At 51.9% G+C, this 23,755-nt stretch overlaps 1 pseudogene; it reads left to right on the forward strand.

Moving 5' to 3' along the window:
- Positions 1 to 16,914: 16,914 nt before the first annotated feature.
- LOC128066826 (elongation factor 2-like) lies at positions 16,915 to 19,560 on the forward strand (annotated as a pseudogene).
- Positions 19,561 to 23,755: the final 4,195 nt, after the last annotated feature.

The following is a 23,755-nucleotide window of genomic DNA, read 5'->3' on the forward strand; positions in this document are numbered from 1 at the left end:
AACTCTGCCCCGTGGGGGCTGCACGGTGGAGGTTCAGGGGTGTCCCTGCCTTGAGCCGTGACAGCCAGCGCCTCCCAGACCCCGCCAGGTGCTGCCCCTCCCTCCACGCCCGAGTCTCCCACCCCCTCTCCTGGCCCCACTCCCAGCCTCGCGGCTCTCCACTCGCCAGGGCACAGGCCATACGGCTCCTGGCTCAGCCGGGGCCTCTGCTGTCACTTGAGGACCTCCGTCCCCCGGGGGCTTGAGGCCCCATATCCACCCATCTCAGCAGTTACAGACTCTGCAAGATACAGAGTACGGTTTGGGGTCCCGCCCGCAGTTCACCCTGAACACATTCTCTTTTTTTCGCTTTATCTGCGAGAGTTCTCTGAGATGTCTTTCGAAAACCTCAACTGTTGCTTTCAAAAAGACTGTAAAATCACTGTGCTCAACTTTAATTTAACTCAATCTTCATTTTCAACCTTCAAGTGAAACTGGAGAGAAGAGTCAAAGCAGTCATTTTTTCACACAGAAAAAGAAAACCCGCACCTGACCACATCACAGAATACAGTTCACGCAGCCCCTTCCTCCTCAGCCTTCTCCTCCACTACCAGCCGCCTGTCATCACAAGGCCTGCCCTGGGCCGGCAGGGGCAAGGGAAGAGGGCAGACTGGCTCCTCTGTCCCCAGGCCGCATGGGCCGCTTGCCCCACCTTCTTCCCAAGTTCAAGGGGCACTGAAACAGCCCAGGCAAGCAGGGGATTCTGATCAGAAACACAACCGTGGGTAATGAGCAAGGGCCCCTGGTTCTTGTTTACCCCAGTACCAAAGATGATCAATATAATTACTGTGAATTTTACATGTGGCTTCAGATGAGAGAGGACACCTGGGGCTTCCCCACTACCAGTTATAGATGCAAGCAGCTTGTGGGTCAGCCTACCAAGAGCTAGAGAAGCTAAATACATTTCAAAAGAGGTCCTTAGGCAGCCACAATCCAAGATTTCAAACAAAAGCCCAGTGAGGGAGCTGGAGACTGAGAGGGCCGCTCCTTCCCTCGGGGCATCAGAACAAAGCTGACTCTGGGAAGAAAAGGCAGGGAAAAAGTCAAGCAGAGGGGACTGGCTAACAGCTCTGGACACTTCCTTGGGCTGGGAAGACAAAAATCCAACCACAGGCCTGACAAGTCAGTCCGGATGGTAGAGACTAAGCTCCCCAAGAAAAGGGAGGCACAGAAAACATACCCAGCACTCTGCCCAAACCGGCTGAGCGCTGAGTATCAATCACCTTGTGGTGCTCGGGAGACAGACGGTGGGCTTCAGGACCGGCCGAGAAGGGAGGGGGCCATGGGAGGCACCCCAGGCTTCCAGATGGAGATGCTGGAGGGCTCCTCCCTGGGGTCAGGGGGAGAAGGTGGGTGAAGGCTGCTGAGACTCAGCTTACAAAGACACCCCAGCCTCAAGTCACTCAGACCCTGAGTGAACAGACAGCTCTGTCTTCACTAGAGGTCTACATCAGAGGAACCTCTGGAGAAGACAGCATCACCAGAAACTCTAGGGGTTTCCATAGATAATGTCCACCATGCAACCAAAAATGCAAATAAGGGTGTAACAACAAATAAGACCAAGAGAAAAAGAACGGAAACAGGTCCAGAGGTATCTGATGTGTATCAGCATATCAGAGGTATGCTAGAGGAATCAGATGCAAACTTCACCAGTTCAAAAATATACTTGACACAAGGAAAACTTTCTGAGACTCAAAACCGATTCTAGAACTTTCAAATAACAGTGACTGAATTGAAGAACTCAGGCTCTGGGCTTCACATCAAGTTGGATGTAGCTGAAGAGAGGATCAGTGAACTGAGGAATAGATCGGTTAAAAAATATATATATGAGGGAAAAAAGTATAGAATATAGCGAAGGAACCCGTTGTTCAACTACATTGTGAAAAACTATAAATGGGGCCCCTCATGGTGGAGAAAAGACAGTCAGGGGAATAAGAAATGCCTCCAGGGCCTGAAACTAAAGAGCCTCTTAATGAAAGTGAAAGAGGAGAGTGAAAAGGCTGGCATAAAACTCAACATTCAAACAATGAAGATCATGGCAGCCGGCCCCATCACTTCATGGCAAATAAATGGGGAAACAACGGAAACAGTGACAGTCTTTATTTTCTTGGGCTCCAAAATTACTGCAGACGGTGAAATGAAAAGACGCTTGCTCCTTGGAAGGAAAGCTATGACAAACCTAGACAGCACATTAAAAAGCAGAGACATTCCTTTGCTGACAAAGGTTCATTCAGTCAAAGCTATGGTTTTTCCAGTAGTCATGTATGGATGTGAGAGCTGGCGCACGAAGAAGGCTGAACGCCAAGGAATCGATGCTTCTGAACTGTGGTGTTGGAAAAGACTCTTAAGAGCCCCGTGGACTGCAAGGAGATCCAACCAGTCAATCCTAAAGCAAATCAGTCCTGAATATTCATTGGAAAGACTGATGCTGAAGCTCCAATACTTTGGCCGCCTGATGCGAAGAACTGCCTCTTTGGAAAAGAACCTGATGCTGGGGAAGACTGAAGGCAGGAGGAGAAGGGGAAGACAGAGGATGAGATGCTTGGATGGCATCACCAACTCGATGGACATGAGTTTGAGCAAGCTCCGGGAATCGGTCATGGACAGAGAAGCCTGGCGGGCTGCAGTCCATGGGGTCACAGTGGGTCAGACATTCAGCAACTGAACTGACTGACAGGGACAGTGGCAAGAGTTGGTTCAAGAATCAGAGCACTGACTCAAAAATGAAAACCACACATTGGTTTCAGCAGCTCTGCAGGTGCCTAAGGCAAGAAGAAAATGTTCAAGCTCTCAGGGGAAAAAAGCTGTGGCTTTTAATGGCACAGCAACACTGAGAGCTGACTTTTCAAGAAAAAGGAAGTCAGAAGATAATGGACTGGCATCTGTAAAATGCTGAAAAACAAATAACCACCAACCTGGAATTCGATGCCCAACAAAAACACTCTTCGAAAGTGCAAGCAAAATAAAGACTTGTAGGGCAAATGGAAATGAGACAATTCATCAACCACAGACATGACTAAAAAAATATTAAGGCAGTGCTTTGGGAGAAAGAAAAGTCGTCTCTGACTGAAATATAAAAAACAAGTAAAGACCAACAATAAGGTAACTGTCAGGGTAAATATTAATGCTACAGTGATGATAACGCCGACAATATATCTAAAATTTTAAAGGATAACAGTGACAAGGAGGAAACAGTCGTGTCAGGGAGGCAGTAAAAGTACTAAGTTAGACTTCAATGTAAAACACAGGCTGTGTCTGCGAATGTGCACCCACCAACCTGGCAGAGGAGCACAGAACTAGAGAAACACCTCATCCTTCTAAAAGAAGGCAAGAGAAAAGAACACGGAACAGGTGGGACAAACAGAAAACACACAGCAACACGGTATCTACAGACGGAAACATCAAAGTTATAAACAGAGCAAATGTCCTCATTAAAAGATAAAAGCGTCACCCTGATTAAGATTAGAGCCACACACTGTTCCCAGAGGCACATGTTAAGATGGAAGACCACAGACAGGTGAGAGTCAAAGATGCCCAGGCGAACAAGGGCAGAAACCTGACGCGGCAACATCACTGTCAGAGAGAGCCTAAGGTAAGAAGCATCACTAGCGATAAAGAGGAGCATCTCCTGCTCACGCAAGTCCAGTCTGCCAAGACGATGAGGATTCTAAATCTGAATGTCCCTGATAACATAACCTCAAAACATCAATACATACAAACGGACAGAAATAGAAGAGCAGTCACAGCCAAGTTCACAATGGCAGTGGGAGACGTTAAAGACACATCTCTCGGGGAACTGGGCTCCCTGGGACGTCGTCACCTGCAGCCACGAAGTACCTGAAATGCGGCTGGCTCTACAATGAGATGTGCTGCAAGCCTGAAACACACACTGGATTTTAAAGACTTAGCAAGAGAAAACGAAGGTAAAATATTTCATTACGTTTTATCAGGTTGATTACACACTGAAATGACAATATTTTGGGAATGTTAAAATAAAATATATTACAGGTAACTTCACCTACTTCTGCTTTACTCAACGTGGCTACCGAAATCTGAATTATGATTGACAAATCTGATCTAACTGATACGCACGTAACACTGCATTCCCACTGATAGATATTATTTTTAAGAGCTCAAGGAACATATAACAAAATGAATATATATTGGGTCCTTAGGAAAGCTCAAATTATTTCAGAGGACTGAGATAATGCAGGGTATACTTACGGATTGCAATGGGCTGATGGCTTGTGTGCCCTCAAACTTCACCCTGCAAGTGGTGATGATACCAGGAGGCAGGGACTCTGGGAGGGCTCAGGTCAGGAGGGAATGGGCTCCCGTGCTGCCAGGACAGGGAGAAGAAGCAGGCAGTCTAGGAACCAGGAAACAGGCCTCACCAGACGCGGCACCTGCTGGTGATCTTGGGACTTCCCAGGCTCCGGTACTATAAGAAGCAACTTTCTGTTGTTTATCAGCTGGTCTACGGTATTCATAACAGTAGCCCCTAAAGACCGAGACGGGGCTCTTCATGGAATTAACAGAGATCAAAAAAGGGTCGCCAGAAAAACCTCCCCAAACATTGGGAAGATAAATCACAGACTTCTTGTAGACTTTCATGAATAAGAATTTTAAAAAGCACAGTGTAAATTAGAAAATACTTTTACATACAAGATAATGAAAATTTGGCTTATTCAAACTTGTGGGACCCAGCCAACTGTGTTTAGATGCTAACCTAAAGCCTTTAACACATATACTGGAAAAGAAGGAAGGCCGAAATCAGCTGAGCCTCCTCCCAAAAATCCAGACAGAAAGCACAGCGAGTGGAGCACAAGGTGGATGGGAGAAAAGGAGCAGGAAATGAGGGAACACAGGGCAAACAGGGAATTGTTTAAACAAGCCAGACGTCGGCTCTTTGAAAGGACCGATAAACCTGATAAACCCCTAGGGAGACTGGTTAGAGAAAGAGACAGAGCACAAATCACCAGTATCAAGGATCTTTAAAAGGGGGCACAACACATCTCACAGAAAAGAAAGATAGTGTGAACCACAGTTCCCTTACTCATAGGAGAGTCTACGGGCCTAGCAAAGGGGAAATGCCTTACCTAAACATACCCAGGAAGACATACAAAATCAGAAAATGTTATTTGCATGAAAAAAACTAAATCTGAAATTAAAAGCCTCCCCACAATGAAACCAACTGGTTCTGTCAATCAATGCTTCCAAAAATCTAGGGAAGAAAACAGCAATCTCACAGGAACTCTCAGGGTAAACAAGGAACACTCTCCACCTTGTTTTCGAAGACTGGCATACTGCTACTGCTGCTAAGTCACTTCAGTCGTGTCCGACTCTGTGTGACCCCACAGACAGCAGCCCACCAGGCTCCCCTGTCCCTGGGATTCTCCAGGCAAGAACACTGGAGTGGGATGCCATTTCCATCTCCAATGCATGAAAGTGAAAAGTGAAAGGGAAGTCGATCAGTCCTGTCACACTCTTAGCCATCCCATGGAGTGCAGCCCACCAGGCTCCTCCGTCCATGGGAGTTTCCCGGCAAGAGTACTGGAGTGGGTTGCCATTGCCTTCTCCATGGATTGTAGGAACATTAAAGATACACACACACACACACACACACATTAAAGATACACACACACACACACACATACACACACACACACACACAGAGTTCACTGTGTGAGGTGATGCGTATGTTGAGCAATCATTCCATGATGTCTATGGGCATCAAGTCATCACAGTGTAAACCTGAAATAACAAAAACTGTATCTGTCACTGACTGCTTAGTGAAGCTAGGGTTCTAAAATCAGGGCCTGGCACCTTATAGCTGGCAGGTGTGGGAACTCGGGTTCATGTGCAGGCTGTACACACTCTTAATCACAGGTGAGACCTGAAGCAACCAGGCAACTCTCCATTTTTCTTTTTCTGTTTTTCTCTGTTCCCCTTGCCATTTGTGTTTAACAGATTCCCAGCATTGAGTGAGCAGCGTCAATGCAGCAAGAATGTTTCCCCGTTTAAGGCAGGAGCGTGTAACACCAGCAGACTTCCCAATCACCCCTGGGTGCTGCATCACACAGAAAAGCAAAGAAACTCGACATTCCCGAGACAGAGCTGCCCGACGGCAGTGGGGACTATGGTCCCCCAGGTGTCCCAAGGGGACCCCCAGGGGCTAGGAGCCCACGCTGGGGCCCCCAGCTTGAGGCCACACTTGCCTTTCCACCATTCTGAAGGTCCTGGCAGAAGAAAGCCAGGCCATGGAAGGGGGATGGTGTGGGACACAGGGCGGGACTGACTCGGGTCTGTGCTGGGCTCCACACCCAGTCACCACCCTTGGAGTGTACAAAGTTCTTGGGGTCATTCTGGGTATCTGGCAAAAAGCAATGGAGCCAAAGTCACTTGGCGTGGTTTTTAAGGAAAAAACCTCACTGGAGATTCACTCAGCGCCAGCCTCAGCCCCTACTGAGATGCAGACTCCTGGTCATCCTAGGCTGTGCCCGCAGCCCACCAGGGCAAGGGCAGCCTCCCGGACACAGGGTGACACATGGCGTTCTTCCCTCGCTTTGAATGAAGGGCTGCTACCCGGTGGATGAACCCAGCTCACTCGTCCACTTCTGATGCTGAGGCCCCCGTGACTCCCACGACCAGAGGATCCAGCCTCTCCCGGGGCCTCCGTGTCACGGCACAGGCCTTGTCCATGTGGCCCCAGCAGGCAGGGTGAGTCGTGTGTGGAGCCTCCCAGCTCGTTGGCCTCGCTGCCACATCAGGGCCGTGCAGGAGCACTGTGGGGCCACTGAATGAGTGGATGAGGGCCCCTAACAATGACAGTGATGACGACGAGGAGGAAGAGGTGAAGGGGGCGGAGGTCCAAGTATCAGTCCCTGATTCAGGCATCTGTGCATATTAACTCATTTAACCTCAGGACAAGGTTGTGTGTCTGTGTGTGGGGGGCAGGGGCCGGTCCTGCCACTGTTCTCACCTTGGAGCCGGCAAGTTCACTCTCAGTGTCCAGGGGTGGCTGCAGCCACTGGCCACAGACTGGACAGCTTTAACACAAACTCATTCGCCCCCAGTTCTGGAGTCAGAAACCTGTGATCAAGGTGCGGGCAGGGCTCAGCTCCCTCCAGAGGCTCCAGGGGAGGGTCCCTCTGGCCTGGTCCAGCTCTTGGGGGACCCCAGGCCTCCCTGGGCTTGTGGCCACATCACCCCGATCTCTGCGTCCATGTGCCAAACCTTCTCCCCTGGGTGGCTCTGCGCTTCAGATCACCCCCTCTTCTCTTCCAAGCACACCTGCCATTGGATTTAGGGTCCACATGCATCCCGGGTGATTTGGTGCAGAGGTCAGTAAATTATTTCCATCTGCCGAGACCATTCATAGGAATAAGGTCACGTTTGCAGGCTGTGGAAGGATGGATGGCTTTCGGGGCCACTACTCAAACCACCATACTGGTCATGAGGCCGCCGGGCAGAGCCTCCCTGGGCTTGGTGCAGGGAGCTTCGAAGAAGCAGGGCTCCAGGACTTCAGTCCTAAGGCTGCCTCAAGAAGACAGTTAGGATCAGGACATTTGGGCACAGAGAACAGGTGAGCAGGGCCCCAAGGTGTGCTGGTGGGCGTGGGGCTCTCCTGCAGGGAATCTGGAGCCTGACATGACAGCCCAGGGCCAGGGGACATAGCGCATGGGTTTGGGAATGGACACATCCCAGCACAGACGAGGGGAGGCAGGCATGGGCGCTCAGGCCGGGGAAGCCCAGATCTTCCCGCTGCCCTCAAGGGGCAGGTCAGATGGGCACTGGAGGGAGCCGCGGTTTAAACGACAGGGGTCGCAGTCCCGGTCTGCTGCTGGGTTGTCTCTGGCGAGTGACTCAGCCTCTCTGAGACCATCTATTGCTCCTCTGCAAATCTTTGCCATATGTGACTTGCTTCACAGTTGAGGGGAGATCTTGGTGCTCTCAGCATCCCCGCCCAACCCCGTGGCTGGGGCTATGCCATATCTCCACGACCTTGAAGCCGCTAAGTCCACCCCTGCACAGACTCTCTTTGCAAAGAAGCTGGAAGCCGCTTCCCCTACCATAGGAAGCCGTGAGGCACCGAGACCCAAGAGGCAGCAACGCCTCTAGCCTGGGGGCTCCCGGGCGCGGGGTTGACCACATGGGGCAGCGGGAATGACCACGGATGGCCCCATACGGCCAACCCCGTCTTTCCTGTTACAGCTCCCGTTTATTTCTATGCGTTCTGTTCAGCCACATGCAAAGACCCAAAATATATTCCTCCGAGTCCATGGAGATTTCTCTCGATGCTGGTCAAGAAGCAGTGCCCGGGCCACATCCCTGGGAAAACACGCTCAGCTGTTTATGTAAGCGACAGGGTCCCTCCAAGTAAAACATCTGGCAGGATTGGGAAAGGGTCGTGGGACTCGGTGGACGTGTGGGATGTCCTCGTTCTTACACATATAGGATGTTTTAAACCCTGGTGCCTGGCCTGACAGCAGTCTGCTCCCGGCAGGAAGAAACCATAAGATGCTGGTCCCCTCCGCCAGCAGGACGCCCCAGAGCGGTGGCTTCTGGCCGGACTGGCCCCTCGGGTGGGGAGTCTGGAGGCCACAGAACTGCAGGGGCCTTGAGCCTTGGCGTGGGCATGGGAAGGGCCAAGGGGCTCGGGGAGAGGACAGGGTCAGGGCCCTTGCAGTGGACTGCCGCCAAATGCTGGACAAAGACAAGAAATAACAAATGTCATACTTTAAAGTTCCTAAAGAGCCAAGAAGGCCCAGGAGAGTGACCAGGTCTGTGCCGTCCGAGGTGTGGGAGGGGAAGGGGAGGCTCGCCCAGCACAGACTGGACTGGTTTAAACCTCCACTCCCGGCTCAACTCACAGGAACAGCGACCTCACCATAGTTGTTCCCGGCACTTTCCTTTTAGAAGGAAGAAGGGAATCACAGAACAAGCAAAAACGTCCCCGGGGGGATTCCTTGTGGTCGAGGATGCCAAGGGCCCCTATTCGTCCCCACGGCTGCCTGAGCCGCCGTGTTATATGTCACAGCCACCCATCTTCGCTGAAGGGCAGCCTCCTAGGTTGTTGGAAGGTTGGCCTCAATGAGGCCAAGCCTGGGGTCCTTAGCTCCCCCCAGAGGGCTCCCGGGCAGCACATCTCCCCAACCCACCCTGACCCCACAGCTGCCACCCACCCCAGAGGGCCCCGTCACTGCCATCAAGGAATTAGGGGTGCCACGTCTCAGGCCTGAGGGTGGTGGGCGCACCTCCACGCCATCTTGTGTGTGAACCCCAACTGGCTCATGGTCCAGCAGGAGCTGTGGGGAGCGTGTGTACATGGCAGGGACACACAGGACGGCTTCCGAGCACCGCCGGGCCAGGAAGCCGCAGAGCCCCGGTGGGAAGCCTGGGTCGGACTTCTGACCACCACAGGGGACTGGTCAACCTCCCCGCTGTGCCCTCGGCTTCCTCAGCTCTAAGGATAATACCACCACTCGGAGGGCCTCTGATGCCAGGGCCGCTCTGTGGGAGAGGCCGTGTTCTCCTCGAATGTGTTCAAGGCACGTGATGGCTGGTCTGTCCCTAATGACCGGGTGCATTCTTGGCATCAAACCATCTCATCCTCTGATGCCCTCTTTTCCTCCTGCTCTCAATCTTTCCCAGCATCAGGGTCTTTTCCAATGAGTCAGCTCTTCACACGGGTTGGCCAAAGTATTGGAGCTTCAGCTTCAGCATCAGTCCTTCCAATGAATATTCAGGGTTGATTTCCTTTAGGATTGACTGCTTTGATGTCCTTGCAGTCCAAGGGACTCTGAAGAGTCTTCTCCAACTCCACAGTTCAAAAGCATCAATTCTTTGGCACTCAGCCCTCCCGACAGTCCAGTTCTCTCGGTTCAGGGCAAAGAGTCTGACGTGAGAACCCAGCACCCACGTTCAACTGCCCCTGTCGGGCCCAGTGGCCTTGATCTCCTTGCCCCACCTCTCAGAGCCTCAGTTCCTTCCTGTGGTAAAGTGATCTGACCCTTTTACCACAAGCCAGGTCAGGATGCCCACAGAAGGTGGGGTGGGGATGGGGCTTTGCATCCAGGCTGACAAGTCCCTGAGAACATCTGTTGCTGCATTATCCTTACATACGGAGTTGTTGAAATTAGACCTGAGGTGCCCCTAAGTCGAGAACCCCCACCCCAATGTCCAGGCTATGAGGAGGGACCCCCACTCCCAACTCCATGCTCATCACCACACTTAGCCAAGTCTGGGAACTGTCTCAGACACCAGCTCATGCCCACAAAGCCTCAGCTGGAAACTGCAAGAAACATGCCCCTCTCCCCTGTCCCGTGTCCATGGCAACCCTGCCCACCCCCCAGCAGGTGAAAGCCCCTCCATTCTAAGGTGGAAAAAACAAGGTCCCGAGTGGGGAAGCCACTTGCCTGAGGCTGCTCAGCCTTCAGGAAGTGGCCGGGCTGGGTCTGGACCTGCACACATGGCCACACGGGCTGTGTGGGGTCTGAGCCCCTCTGGGAGCTCAGGTACCCTTACCGCCTGACCAGCCATCCTGGAGTCTGGTGTGGAGGTGGCTCCCGTCCTCCAGTAGGCAGTTGCTCGCTTGCTTTTCAAAAAAGCAATATCCAAAAGACGGGAAACAGATACCGCCATGGCCCACACCAACTCCGGGAAGGAATGAGGAGAAACTACAGCCTGCCAGCCATGGGGTGCGGTGGCGAGCCCTGAACGGCAGCTTGAAAGCAAACTGACCTTGTAGGGTTCACATGTCTGCGGCCTTAACAATTGGCCGAATCCGGAGTCAAGTTCAACATCAGGGAGGTGTGGGCCTCGGTCACCCCCAGGGCATAGTCGGGATTTTCCTGTGTGGCTTTTCAGCAGTTACCAGTGGACATACATAATGCCCTGGCTTTGAGTCTGCCCTTGAAAAATGCTGATGGGTTTCAGTTACAAGGAAACATGTTGGCCCACAAGCTGCTCTTGTCCATTTCCTGGGAACCCTGGCTGCTAACCCCACAGCCATCGGAGGGACAGAGCAGTGGGGAATGGGCAGAAGAGGCACTCCTGCAGAAGGCAGGCCTGGGCCACCTGCCTCCAGGACCTTTTCCTACCATTTCCCTCCTGTCTGCTGTCCCAGGGGTCTCTGACATGACATCCCTCCTGGACCCTCATGTGTGAAACTGACTTCGGGGGTCGTCTCTGGATTAAGGGGTCAGATCCTGATTTGACAATGAGGGCCCCTCTCGTGGGTGGCTGGGGAAGCAATTTTTAAGCTGAGGTCCTCTGGGCCCACGGTGCCTGGCGGAGGGTCGGGGGGCAAGTGGGTCACCTGTGGTCACAGCCAGTTGGCCAGGCTCAGCCTCCATCCATCCTATACGCAAAGTTATGAGCATGTTTCTTCCAGACCCACCACTTCCCCCTCCACTGGGTTCCTGACCCAGGCACCCAGTGCTGTGTATGGGTCTCTGTCTGGGGTACATCTGGGGCACTGGACAGGGGATTGGGGACTTGCGTAGACACTGGAGGGGGGGGCCTTCCTTGGGGAAGTTTCTGACAGTTCCTGGGAAACAGGCCTGCACGCTCCTCGCACCTCTAAGCATGGACCAGGGTCAGCAGTTTATACACCCTGGGAGCAGGTGAGAGGTGCACTGTGGGGCACTCCTAGACCTGCTAAAAGTCAGAACCTGCATCTTGACGACCTCAGGGGCTTCCGTGCACACCCCGGGACCCTGCACCGAGGCAGCCAGGCCAAGGCTTGGTCCCCACCAGACCACCTGCCCTGCTCAGCTCTCCAACCACACCCATCCATGGCTGTACTCGAGGGGTCCTGCGTGAGCTCCCCCCATTCCTGGGATAACTGCTTGTGTGTAAAGACTCAGCTTTGTAGCGGGGTGAATGGTGCCCTCCAAAAGAGACACCCACATCCCAACTCCCCATATTTGCCAGGGGGCCTTTATTCGTAAATCGGGTCATTGCAGAGGAAATCAAGTTAGATAAGGTTACAGTGGATTAGGTGGGCCTTATGCAGAATGATGGGTGTCTTTATAAGAAGAGAAGAGACACACAGAGAGGAGGAGGCCATGTGAGGAGGAAGCCGAGGCTGAGGGGATGTGGTCACAAACCCAGGAACACCTGGAGCCCCAGAAACTGGAAGAGCTGGGAGTGACGCTCCTCCAGAGCCCAGGTCGGGGGGCCCGGTCCTGCTGACCCTTGACTTTAGACTTCTGGCCCCCAGAACTGGGAGACTGTCGATTAGTATTGTTTTAAGCCTCCCCACCACCCCAGTTTGTGGTCGTCGGTATCAGAAGCCCCACCTGGGACACTCAATGTTCTGTGTCCCTAAGATCCACCAATCGACCGCTACCTCAGCCAGGCCAGTCTTCCCCCGGTCATCACGGGATGTCTTCTCAACAATAAACCTCCTGACTCGGGAGAAAGGCTCACGCTGCACACAGGGGCCCCATCTGTGTGGGGCTCAAAGCCCATGTTGCCTCAGAGCGGCTCAGCCTCACACACCTGCTGGCCCAGGGGGAGCAAAGGGGGTCACACACCTCTGAGCCCCTGTGCCCTCCACACCCCGCCCAGTCATAACTGCAGACGACCGGGCCAGCAGACATTTCAGGAGGGCAGACTTGCTTATCTGCCCCCACTGCTCTTGCTTCCCTGTCCTTTTGCATCCCCCCACCCCTGCTTCTGGGCTTCCCTTGGGCCTCCCTTGGAGCTCAGCGGGTAAAGAATCTGCCTGCGATGCAGGAGACCTGGGTTCGGTCTCCTGGGAAAGGCTACCCAGTCCAGTGTTCTGGCCTGGAGAATTTCATCGACTGTATAGCCCGTGGGGTCGCCAAGAGTTAGACATGACTGAGCGACTTTCATTTCCTTCATCCTTGCTCCTGGTCCAGCCTGTCCAGCTGGCCCTCGTGTTTGGGCCCGGGGGACACTGGTGACATCTGGGGACATTTTCAGTTGCATTTATGAATGCTGCAAGATATTAAGTGCCAACAACACCAAGGCTGAGAAATCCCACTTGAAGACTCTTCATCTTTTGGAGGTCATTGCTTGAGTATCCAATGGAGTCCATGGATTTCTTTCTCCCTGGGGAAGCATGCAGAAGCCCCAGTTTTGTTTCACAGTGGGCAAGGTAGTGTGACTGGGCTCTCTCCGAGGCTATTTTGTTCCCCAAACCTTCTCACTTCTTGTAATCAGAGCACACCCGGGAATGAGTCTTCCCTGACATCTCTCCACTACTCAGGTTGGTGTGGACCCGCACACACCCCGCACGCTGCCTGTGCCCAGTGGCCGCTGAATAGACTCTGGTCTCGAGCAGGGGCAGGCAACAGGCTTCCTGGGGACTGATTCATCTCAGGGGAAAGCTGAGGGTTGCAGGGGCCATGGAAAAGTCGGTAATGATCTGAAGACACCACAGGAAGATGGCTCATGCTCAGCTCCAGCTTTTTGAAATCTTGAACCATTTAGTTTATGCCAATAACAGTTTCACCTAAAAAGGGCCCAATCAGAGACTTCCCTGGTGGTCCAGCGGTTAACACTCTGCCTTCCAATGCAGGGACAGTGGGTTCAATCCCTGGTTGGGGAACTAAGATCACCGCATGCCTCGAGGTGTGGCCCCCAAATTTTGTTTAAAAAAGCCCACTCAACTGCTGAAAAACTTTTAAGGCTATAGAACCAAATTATCACTGATGTTTGGGGTCACCGTGACCTTGTGATTTGTTTTAATAATAAGAAATACATTTTTGGTCTTTGCCCCCGGTCCTGGCACAGAGCTCCTAAAACTCTGGCAATTACCGAAGTGGGGAGAGCAGTCAAGGTGTCTCTTGTTAGGTGAATGAGGTGGCTTTTCGGAGAGTGCCTCCTTTCCAAAGGGGGGCGCTGCTTGCCAGGGCAACTAAGCACATGGTTAAGGATTGGAATTTCCGGTCCCTCCTCTGCCCCGCTCCTCCCCTGACCATGTCTGGGAAAGCCAAAAGGGCTTCTGGTTGAAGCGATCACCAACAGCCACTGATTTAATCAATTGTGCTTGTGTGATGACTCCTCCATAAAAATCCCCAAACAGGGTCTGGACAGCTTCTGGGTTGAGGAACACATGCAGATTTGGGGAAAGTGAGGCTCGGAGAACGTGAAGTTCCGTGCCTCCCCCACACACACCCTGTCCTATGTATCCCCCTCCATCTGCTGTTCCTGAGTTTATTACCTTTTACAATAAGGCTGTGATCTACTAGGCAACATGTTTCTCTGAGTTCCGCGACCACTCCAAAAATTAATAGAACCCAAAGTCATTAGAACCTCGGAACGGGTAGCCAGCGGGTCAGAGCGCAGGTGACAATCTGGGCTTGCAAATGATGGCTGGAGTCGGGGGAGAGTCTTGTAGGGCTGGGCCTTTAACCTGTGGGGTCTGGAACTACCCCCAGATAGGCAGGGTCCACACTGAGTTAGGTTGCAGGACCCCCAGCTGTTGTCACAGAAGTGCTGGGTGATGCCGGGGAAACAACACATGCATGTTGGAACTGGAAGAAGCCTCGTCACTTACTAGTAGAACTCGATCTTTCCTGGTGGCCATAACCAATGTCTTTATGCCTGATGTTTATTTCAAAGTCAGAAGATTTAAAGAAGATATGTGTGGTGAAGGATTTAACTGGACTTGGAAAGGCTCTTCTTTCTCCTTTGTGAGCGTGGCCATTCCATTATCATATGAGCAATGATGATACATGACTGAATATTCACATCACCAGTGAGAACTTCCCGAGTGCCAGACTCTAAGTGAAGTACTTTAGAATAACCCAGTGATGTAATGAGTTGTTTCCCAGACGGTTCAGCAGAAAAGAACCCGCCAGCCAGTGTAGATTGTGAAATGCAGGAGACCTGGGTTCAGTCCCTGGGTGGGGAAGATCCCCTGGAGGTGGAAATGGTAATCCATTTCCGTATTCTTGCCTGAAAAATTCCACGGATAGAGGATCTTGGGTGCTACAGGCCACAGGGCTGCAAAGAGTTGGACACGAATGAGCACCTGAACATGCACACAGTCGTGCAAATACTGCTGGTTTCTCTGTTTGACAAATGGTGAGACATCATCGCTGTTGTTGTTCAGTCATCCGATTTTGTCTGATTCTTTGTGACCCCATGGACTATACACTCCAAGGAATTGTCTAGGCCAGAATACTGGAGTGGGTAGTGTTTCCCTTCTCCAGGGGATTTTTCTGATTCCCCACATATTCTAAGAGTCAACTTGAGAATTCTTGTTTTTTATTTCATTTCAAATAGCCTTTGCGTATCTGAAAGGACAGTGTAGGTACTTTCGAGATGTATTCTGCAAAACAAAGCCCTTTTGGCAAATGTGGTCATGATCTCCACGTCGGCATTGCTGTGGTAAGTGTCACATCTCAGCCAGAAGCCAGATCCTAAGCCCTTCCTCTGGCAGAAACAAAGTCACAAAATAAGCCAAGCAAGGGAGCTGGAAAAACAAACCACACCAACAACCAGAAACTCATCCCTCATGAGACAAAGCTAGAGAAAAAGCCAACATCCGTGTGGCCCCAAAACCCTCTTGGCAACGAATGTCCAGTAAGGAAGAGACGAAACATATCAAGTTCTAAGGAGAGGCAATGCCCATGGCCAGTGTGGTTTAGCAACGGCCTGACTGCTCAGATGTAGACACACACCAATGTAAACCCTCTGCAGACGGCAGTGATGGTCATCACCATAGTAAGTGTTTAGTCTGGTGACAACCTGCCCTGGGCACCACATAAGGGAGCAGACCTGATTCTCTTCCTCTGCCCCCACACCATTCACTCATGAAGGCAGCTCAGGTGCTATCGAGCCCTGCCTGCCTGTCTGGCTCGTCCATGAGCTGTGACCACCTCCAGGGAAGGACTCCACCTTCTCTTCTCTCTGCACCATGAACCTGCACTAGGGGGCCTTCAGAACCTCAGGAGACTCACCCCACCCACACTATAGCCAGAACCCTCCCCAGGCATTAAAACAGCTGTGGAGTCACTTTAGCCTAAGCCCTGGTTACGGATCCCTGCAACCTACTACAGCCTCTACAGCGTGAATGATCAGGTCCTTTATACACAGATTCCTGGCTGTGAGATTCGAGCTTTGGATTCATTGTCAGCTCTGTCCCTCCCGTGGCAGCCAGGTGGGCCGCGATGCAGACAAAGGAGCTCATGCGCTGAGTTTCAAGGGAGGCATTGAAAGGACAGCGATGGAGGCAACCTGTTGCAAACTGAGGGAGGGTCCCTACGTGTCTCAGAAAAGGCCTCTGGTGTGCAGGTGTGGAGGAGGGCTCCCACGGTGCAAAGGAAAGAGAGGTACTCAGGGGCAAAGGCTCATGGCCTCTCCTGTAGCAGCTCCACTTGGTAGCTCGTGAACAGTGGACAGCCAATGTGGTCACATGAGTGTGACTCTTATTCCCTCACAAAGCAAGAGAAAGGGGGCAGGGTATGGGAGAACCCGGAGGGTGTGGTGGGGCGGATGAAGGGAGGTGTCCTTCCTCTCTTCAGTGCAAATTGCTTTTGTGAGTCTCAGAGCTTCCAGACGGCAGTTACCAAGTCAGGTCCCCACAGTATCCAGTGTGGGCTGGGTGCCTTAGCCCCTGTCACATGGACAAGCCACACCATATGGCTTCCCTGGGTTCTAACAGCAGGATCTGGGGAGTTTGTCTAGGTGCACACTTCCTTGCTGTAGCTGTGTTACCTGTTACCCGCTTCTCTGAGCCCCAGTTTTGTCCTCTAGAAAAAAGACATCGATTGCTACCTTAGCAGGTTGCCACCTTAATCCTGTGAAGACTAATTAGGGGAATCCTACAATTAATAGCTGGCCTTAAGAGATATCAATGAATAGCTGGCCTTAAGAGATACTGGGCTGCTCGGCGCGACCCAGCTCGCTCGGATCTGCTTGAGAGAATCCACCGCCATCCGCCACCATGGTGAACTTCACAGTAGACCAGATCCGGGCCATCATGGACAAGAAGGCCAACGTCCGGAACATGTCTGTCATCGCCCACGTGGACCATGGCAAGTCCACTCTGACAGACTCCCTGGTGTGTAAGGCGGGTATCATCGCCTCTGCCCGGGCTGGGGAGACCCGCTTCACTGACACCCGGAAGGACGAGCAGGAGCGTTGCATCACCATCAAGTCAACGGCCATCTCCCTTTTCTACGAGCTTTCAGAGAACGACTTGAATTTCATCAAGCAGAGCAAGGATGGCTCTGGCTTCCTCATCAACCTCATTGATTCCCCTGGGCACGTCGACTTTTCCTCAGAGGTGACAGCCGCACTCCGTGTCACTGACGGTGCCTTGGTGGTGGTGGACTGTGTGTCTGGTGTGTGTGTGCAGACAGAGACGGTGCTGCGCCAGGCCATCGCTGAGCACATCAAGCCAGTGCTGATGATGAACAAGATGGACCGGGCCCTGCTTGAGCTGCAGCTGGAGCCTGAGGAGCTCTACCAAACCTTCCAGCGTATCGTGGAGAATGTCAACGTCATTATCTCTACCTACAGTGAGGGCGAGAGCGGCCCCATGGGCAACATCAGGATTGACCCCGTCCTTGGTACTGTTGGCTTTGGATCTGGTCTCCATGGTCGGGCCTTTACCCTGAAGCAGTTTGCAGAGATGTATGTGGCCAAGTTTGCCGCCAAGGGCGAGGGACAGCTAGGGCCTGCTGAGCGGGCCAAGAAGGTGGAGGACATGATGAAAAAGCTGTGGGGAGACCGGTGCTTTGATCCAGCCACTGGCAAGTTCAGCAAGTCAGCCAATAGCCCTGATGGCAAGAAGCTGCCACGGACGTTCTGCCAGCTCATCCTGGACCCAGTCTTCAAGGTGTTTGATGCAATCATGAACTTCAAGAAAGAGGAGACGGCAAAACTAATTGAAAAACTGGACATCAAGTTGGACAGTGAAGATAAGGACAAGGAGGGCAAACCACTTCTGAAGGCTGTGATGCGCCGCTGGCTGCCTGCTGGGGACGCCCTGCTGCAGATGATCACCATCCACCTGCCTTCCCCTGGGACAGCCCAGAAGTACCGCTGTGAGCTCCTGTATGAGGGTCCCCCAGACGATGAGGCAGCCATGGGCATTAAAAGCTGTGATCCCAAAGGCCCTCTCATGATGGACATTTCCAAAATGGTGCCGACCTCTGACAAAGGTCGGTTCTATGCCTTCGGCCGGGTCTTCTCAGGGCTGGTGTCTACTGGCCTGAAGGTCCGCATCATGGGACCCAACTATACTCCTGGGAAGAAGGAGGACCTGTACCTGAAGCCGATCCAGAGGACAATCCTGATGATGGGCCGTTACGTGGAGCCCATCGAGGATGTGCCTTGTGGCAACACTGTGGGTCTGGTGGGCGTGGACCAGTTCCTGGTGAAGACTGGCACCATCACCACCTTCGAGCATGCCCACAACATACGGGTGATGAAGTTCAGCGTGAGCCCTGTTGTCAGGGTTGCTGTGGAGGCCAAGAACCCGGCCGACCTGCCCAAGCTGGTGGAAGGTCTGAAGCGGCTGGCCAAGTCGGACCCCATGGTGCAGTGCATCATCGAGGAGTCCGGGGAGCACATTATCGCGGGGGCTGGGGAGCTGCACTTGGAGATCTGCCTCAAGGACCTGGAGGAGGATCCTGCTTGCATCCCCATCAAGAAATCTGACCCAGTTGTCTCGTACCGGGAGACTGTCAGTGAGGAGTCGAACGTGCTCTGCCTGTCCAAGTCCCCCAACAAGCACAATAGGCTTTACATGAAGGCGCGGCCCTTCCCTGATGGCCGGGCTGAGGACATCGACAAGGGCGAGGTGTCCGCACGCCAGGAGCTCAAGCAGCGGGCCCGCTACCTGGCTGAGAAGTACGAGTGGGACGTGGCTGAGGCCCGTAAGATCTGGTGCTTCGGCCCTGATGGCACGGGCCCCAACATCCTCACGGACATCACCAAGGGTGTACAGTACCTCAGCGAAATCAAGGACAGTGTGGTGGCTGGCTTCCAGTGGGCCACCAAGGAGGGGGCGCTGTGCGAGGAGAATATGCGGGGCATGCGCTTTGACGTCCATGATGTGACGCTTGCACGCTGATGCCATCCACCGTGGGGGTGGCCAGATCATCCCCACAGCTTGGCGCTGCCTGTATGCCAGTGTGCTGACTGCCCAGCCCCGGCTCATGGAGCCCATCTATCTTGTGGAGATCCAGTGCCCGGAACAAGTGGTTGGTGGTATCTACGGTGTCCTGAACAGAAAGCGGGACCACGTCTTTGAGGAGACCCAGGTGGCCGGCACTCCCATGTTTGTTGTGAAGGCCTACCTCCCTGTCAATGAGTCCTTTGGCTTCACCAAAGGACTGACCTCAGGCTGACCTGAGGTCCAACACGGGTGGCCAGGCCTTCCCCCAGTGTGTGTTCGACCACTGGCAGATCCTGCCCGGTGACCCCTTTGACAACACCAGCCGCCCCAGTCAGGTGGTGGCGGAGACACGCAAGCGCAAAGGCCTGAAGGAAGGGATCCCAGCCTTGGACAACTTCCTGGACAAGTTGTAGGCGGCCTCTGCTTAGCCTGCCACTGGGTGGGACTTGGCGCAGCCCCTGCGCCCAGGGACAAGTGACCACAGCAACAAGCCCCCACATTCTCCACAACACCTCGAGGCTGTCCAGACCCAGTAATGCTCTGCCTGACAGGTTTCTGGGGCCCACTTCGTGCCATCACTCAACATGAACACTTGATGCTGTTTCTTTCGATATTTCTTTCCAGATTTTAGGGGCAACAAGTGCCCTCGGAGCAGGGACTTATCTGGCCGGTGGGAATGGGGGAGGGGATGGGACAACCAATACTTTTTTGTTGAGAGGGAAACTTAATGTCAAGAAGTTAAAAATAAACGCATTAAGAGGTTTATTTGGGTAAATGGCCCCTAGTGGATTTTCCTCCAGAAGGGGCAAGAAACAAGCGGGTAGATGTTCTCTTTGGACAGAAGCTAGAAGGCAGGAAACCCCGCCTGCACAGTGTCACTGAGCACCTCCAGCTGTATTAGTGCCATTGGAATAATAAACTCAACATGGTGGGAAAAAAAAAAAAGAAAAAAAGAGAGAGATACTGGGCTTCCCTGATAGCTCAGCTGGTAAAGAATCCTCTTGCCATGCAGGAGTCCCAGGTCTGATTCCTGGGTTGGGAATCCTGATCCACTGCAGAAGGGACAGGCTACCCACTCCAGTAGTCATGGGCTTCTCTTGCGGCTCAGCTGGTAAAGAATCTGCCTGCAATGCAGGAGACCTGGGTTCAATCCCTGGACTGGGAAGATCCCCTGGAGAAGGGAAAGGCTACCCACTCCAGTATTCTGGCCTGGAGAATTCCATGAACTGTATAGCCTATGGGGTCGCAAGAATCATACACGAATGAGGGACTTTCACTTCATTTTCAAGAGATACGACCTGAATCCAGATTAAACTGGCGTCTCCAAGTGTCATCTGGCATTTCTTCCCTGAAGCCAGCCAAAACCCACACAGCTGCATTTCCAGGATCTCCACTTAGCCAGCTGGACAGAAAACCCAACATGGTTCAAACAAGCTGACAGGCAAGCAGGAGAGGACTCACAGGCAGACCGCTTCCCTCCGGTTTCAGGTGGAGCTCCGGGACCACAGCAGGAACCGGCGCTCTCAACCCCTGGGCTCAGCAACGGCCTCATTCTCAGGCCAGCAGCTCTGCCCTCATGGGCTCAGGAAGGTCACCAACTGCCCCAGGCTGACCTCACGCCCCTCCCACTGCTGGAGCCTGACCTCACCCAGCCCCACCCCTTCTGGCAGAAGGCGAGCTCCTCTTCCCTTGCTTCCAGCGAGAGGCCCGGCCCTGGGCCCCGATTGGTCACCGCACCAGTCCTGAGCCAATCACGGTGGCCAGGAGGGATAGAACACACCGACTGGCCAGGTTCAGGTCATGTGACCATACTCTCCAGGACACGGGTGAGTTGCTCCCCCTGTGTCAGCGGTGGAGACAGTGCGATGCCCAAGAGCAGGGCTGAGAGTCCAGTCACTGTGTCCGTGTGCTCAGTGTCCTGGGACGTGCCTGCGCATCCTCTCTACACACCACTTTGTCCTCTGCAGGCAAAATATTCATGACACACCTCTTTCCTTCCGAAGCGCTGTTTCACGCACCCACATTCAAGGGAGCAGGGCCTTCTGTTTGAAGATAGGTTATGAGATCCTCTCTTGACCTCTGGGCTTGGTACTTGTATCATGTTAGAATAATTTATTCGGTCTAAAAACCCCCACAAGCACCACCACATGCAGCTTTGCGTATTCAGGATTCTTAGCTGTTCTGAGTTGAGGGCATGGCCCACGGGCCTCCCAAAGGGAATGAATTTTGTCCAAGGAAGCACCTGAGAGGCTGAATCACTGAATCACTTTGCTATACACCTTAAACAAACTAATTATTGTAAATTAACAATACCTGAACTTAAAAGATATTCCTTCATCCAAAATTGTTCAAAATTCTGTAAAGTTTTTCTTTCAGTCGTTGGTTCTTCAGTTCAATTCAGTTCAGTTCATTTCAGTTCATTTCAGTTCAGTCGCTCAGTCGTGTCCAACTCTGCGACCCCATGAACTGCAGCACGCCAGGCCTCCCTGTCCATCACCATCTCCCGGAGTTCACTCAAACTCACATCCATCTAGTCAGTGATGCCATCCAGCCATCTCATCCTCCGTCGTCCCCTTCTCCTCCTGCCCCCAATCCCTCCCACTATAAGGGTCTTTTCCAAAGAATCAACTCTTTGCATGAGGTGGCCAAAATACTGGAGCTTCAGCTTTAGCATCATTCCTTCCAAAGAACACCCAGGGCTGATCTCCTTTGGAATGGACTAGTTGGATCTCCTTGCAGTCCAAGGGACTCTCAAGAGTCTTCTCCAACACCACAGTTCAAAAGCATCAATTCTTCAGTGCTCAGCTTTCTTTACAGTCCAACTCTCTCACCCATACATGACTACTGGAAAAGCCATAGCCTTGACTAGACCGACCTTTGTTGGCTAAGTAATGTCTCTGCTTTTGAATATGATATCTACGTTGCTCATAAATTTTCTTCCAGGGAGTAAGCGTCTTTTAATTTCATGGCTGCAGTCAACATCTGCAGTGATTTTGGAACCCGAAAAATTAAGTCTGAAAGTGTTTCCCCATCTATTTCCCATGAAGTGATGGGACAAGATGCCATGATCTTTGTTTTCTGAATGTTGAGCTTTAAGCCAACTTTTTCACTCTCCTCTTTCACTTCCATCAAGAGGCTTTCTAGTTCCTCTTCACTTTCTGCCATAAGGGTGGTGTCATCTGCATATCTGAGGTTATGATATTTCTCCCAGCAATCTTGATTCCAGCTTGTGCTTCTTCCAGCCCAGCGTTTCTCATGATGTACTCTGCATAGAAGTCAAATAAGCAGGGTGTCAATATACAGCCTTGACGTTCTCCTTTTCCTATTTGGAACCAGTGTGTTGTCCCTGTCCAGTCTGTTGCTTCCTGACCTGCATATAAGTTTCTCAAGAGGCAGGTCAGGTGGTCTGGGATTCTCATCTCTTGAAGAATTTTCCATGGTTTATTCTGGTCCACACAGTCAAAGGCTTTGGCATAGTCAATAAAGCAGAAATAGATGGGTTATTTTGGAACTCTTCTTTTTTGAAGATTCAGCAGATGTTGGCAATTTGATCTCTGGTTCCTCTGCCTTTTCTAAAACCAACTTGAACATCTGAAAGTTCACGGTTCATGTAGTGCTGAAGCCTGGTTTGGAGAATTTTGAGCATTGCTTAAGTTGTGTGTGAGATGAGTGCAATTGTGTGGTACTTTGAGCATTCTTTTCCTTGCCTTTCTTTGGGACTGGAATGAAAACTAACCTTTTCCAGTCCTGTGGCCACTGCTGAGTTTTCCAAATTTGCTGGCAAATTGAGTGCAGCACTTTCACAGCATTGTCTTTCAGGATTTGAGATAGCTCAACTGGAATTCCATCGCCTCCACTAGCTTTGTTCATAATGATGCTTTCTAAGGCCCACTTGACTTCATTCCAGGATGTTTGGCTCTAGGTGAGTGATCACACCATCGTGATTATCTTGGTCGTGAAGCTCTTTTTTGTACACTTCTTCTGTGTATTCCTGCCACCTCTTCTTAATATCTTCTGCTTCTGTTAGGTCCATACAATTTCTGTCGTTTTTCGAGCCCATCTTTGCATGAAATATTCCCTTGGTGTCTCTAATTTTTTTGAAGAGATCTCTAGTCTTTCCCATTCTGTTGTTTTCCTCTATTTCTTTGCATTGATCACTGAGGAAGACTTTCTTATCTCTTTTTGCTATTCTTTGGAACTCTGCATTCAGATGCTTATATCTTTCCTTTTCTCCTTTGCTTTTCACTTCTCTTCTTTTCACAGCTATTTCTAAGTCCTCCCCAGACAGCCATTTTGCTTTTTTGCACTTCTTTTCCACGGGGATGGTCTTGAGCCCTGTCTCCTGTACAATGTCACGAACCTCAGTCCAGAGTTCATCAGGCACTCTATCTATCAGATCTAGTCCCTTAAATCTATTTGGTTGTTAGTATGTTTCTAATTGGTTTGGTGGTGTTTTGTGAGGTAGGGATCCAACTTACTTTCCCATATGGATACCAAATTGCCCCAATGGGATGATTCTTTTCTCCTTTCTCCTGGAAATGTCCTTTCTGGGTTTGCATACTAAAAAGCTTTTTTAAAAATGCCAAGTATCAAGCGCTTCAGATCTTT

Source organism: Budorcas taxicolor, chromosome 21, assembly GCF_023091745.1.
Source record: "Budorcas taxicolor isolate Tak-1 chromosome 21, Takin1.1, whole genome shotgun sequence".
In the NCBI taxonomy this organism is placed as follows: domain Eukaryota; kingdom Metazoa; phylum Chordata; class Mammalia; order Artiodactyla; family Bovidae; genus Budorcas; species Budorcas taxicolor.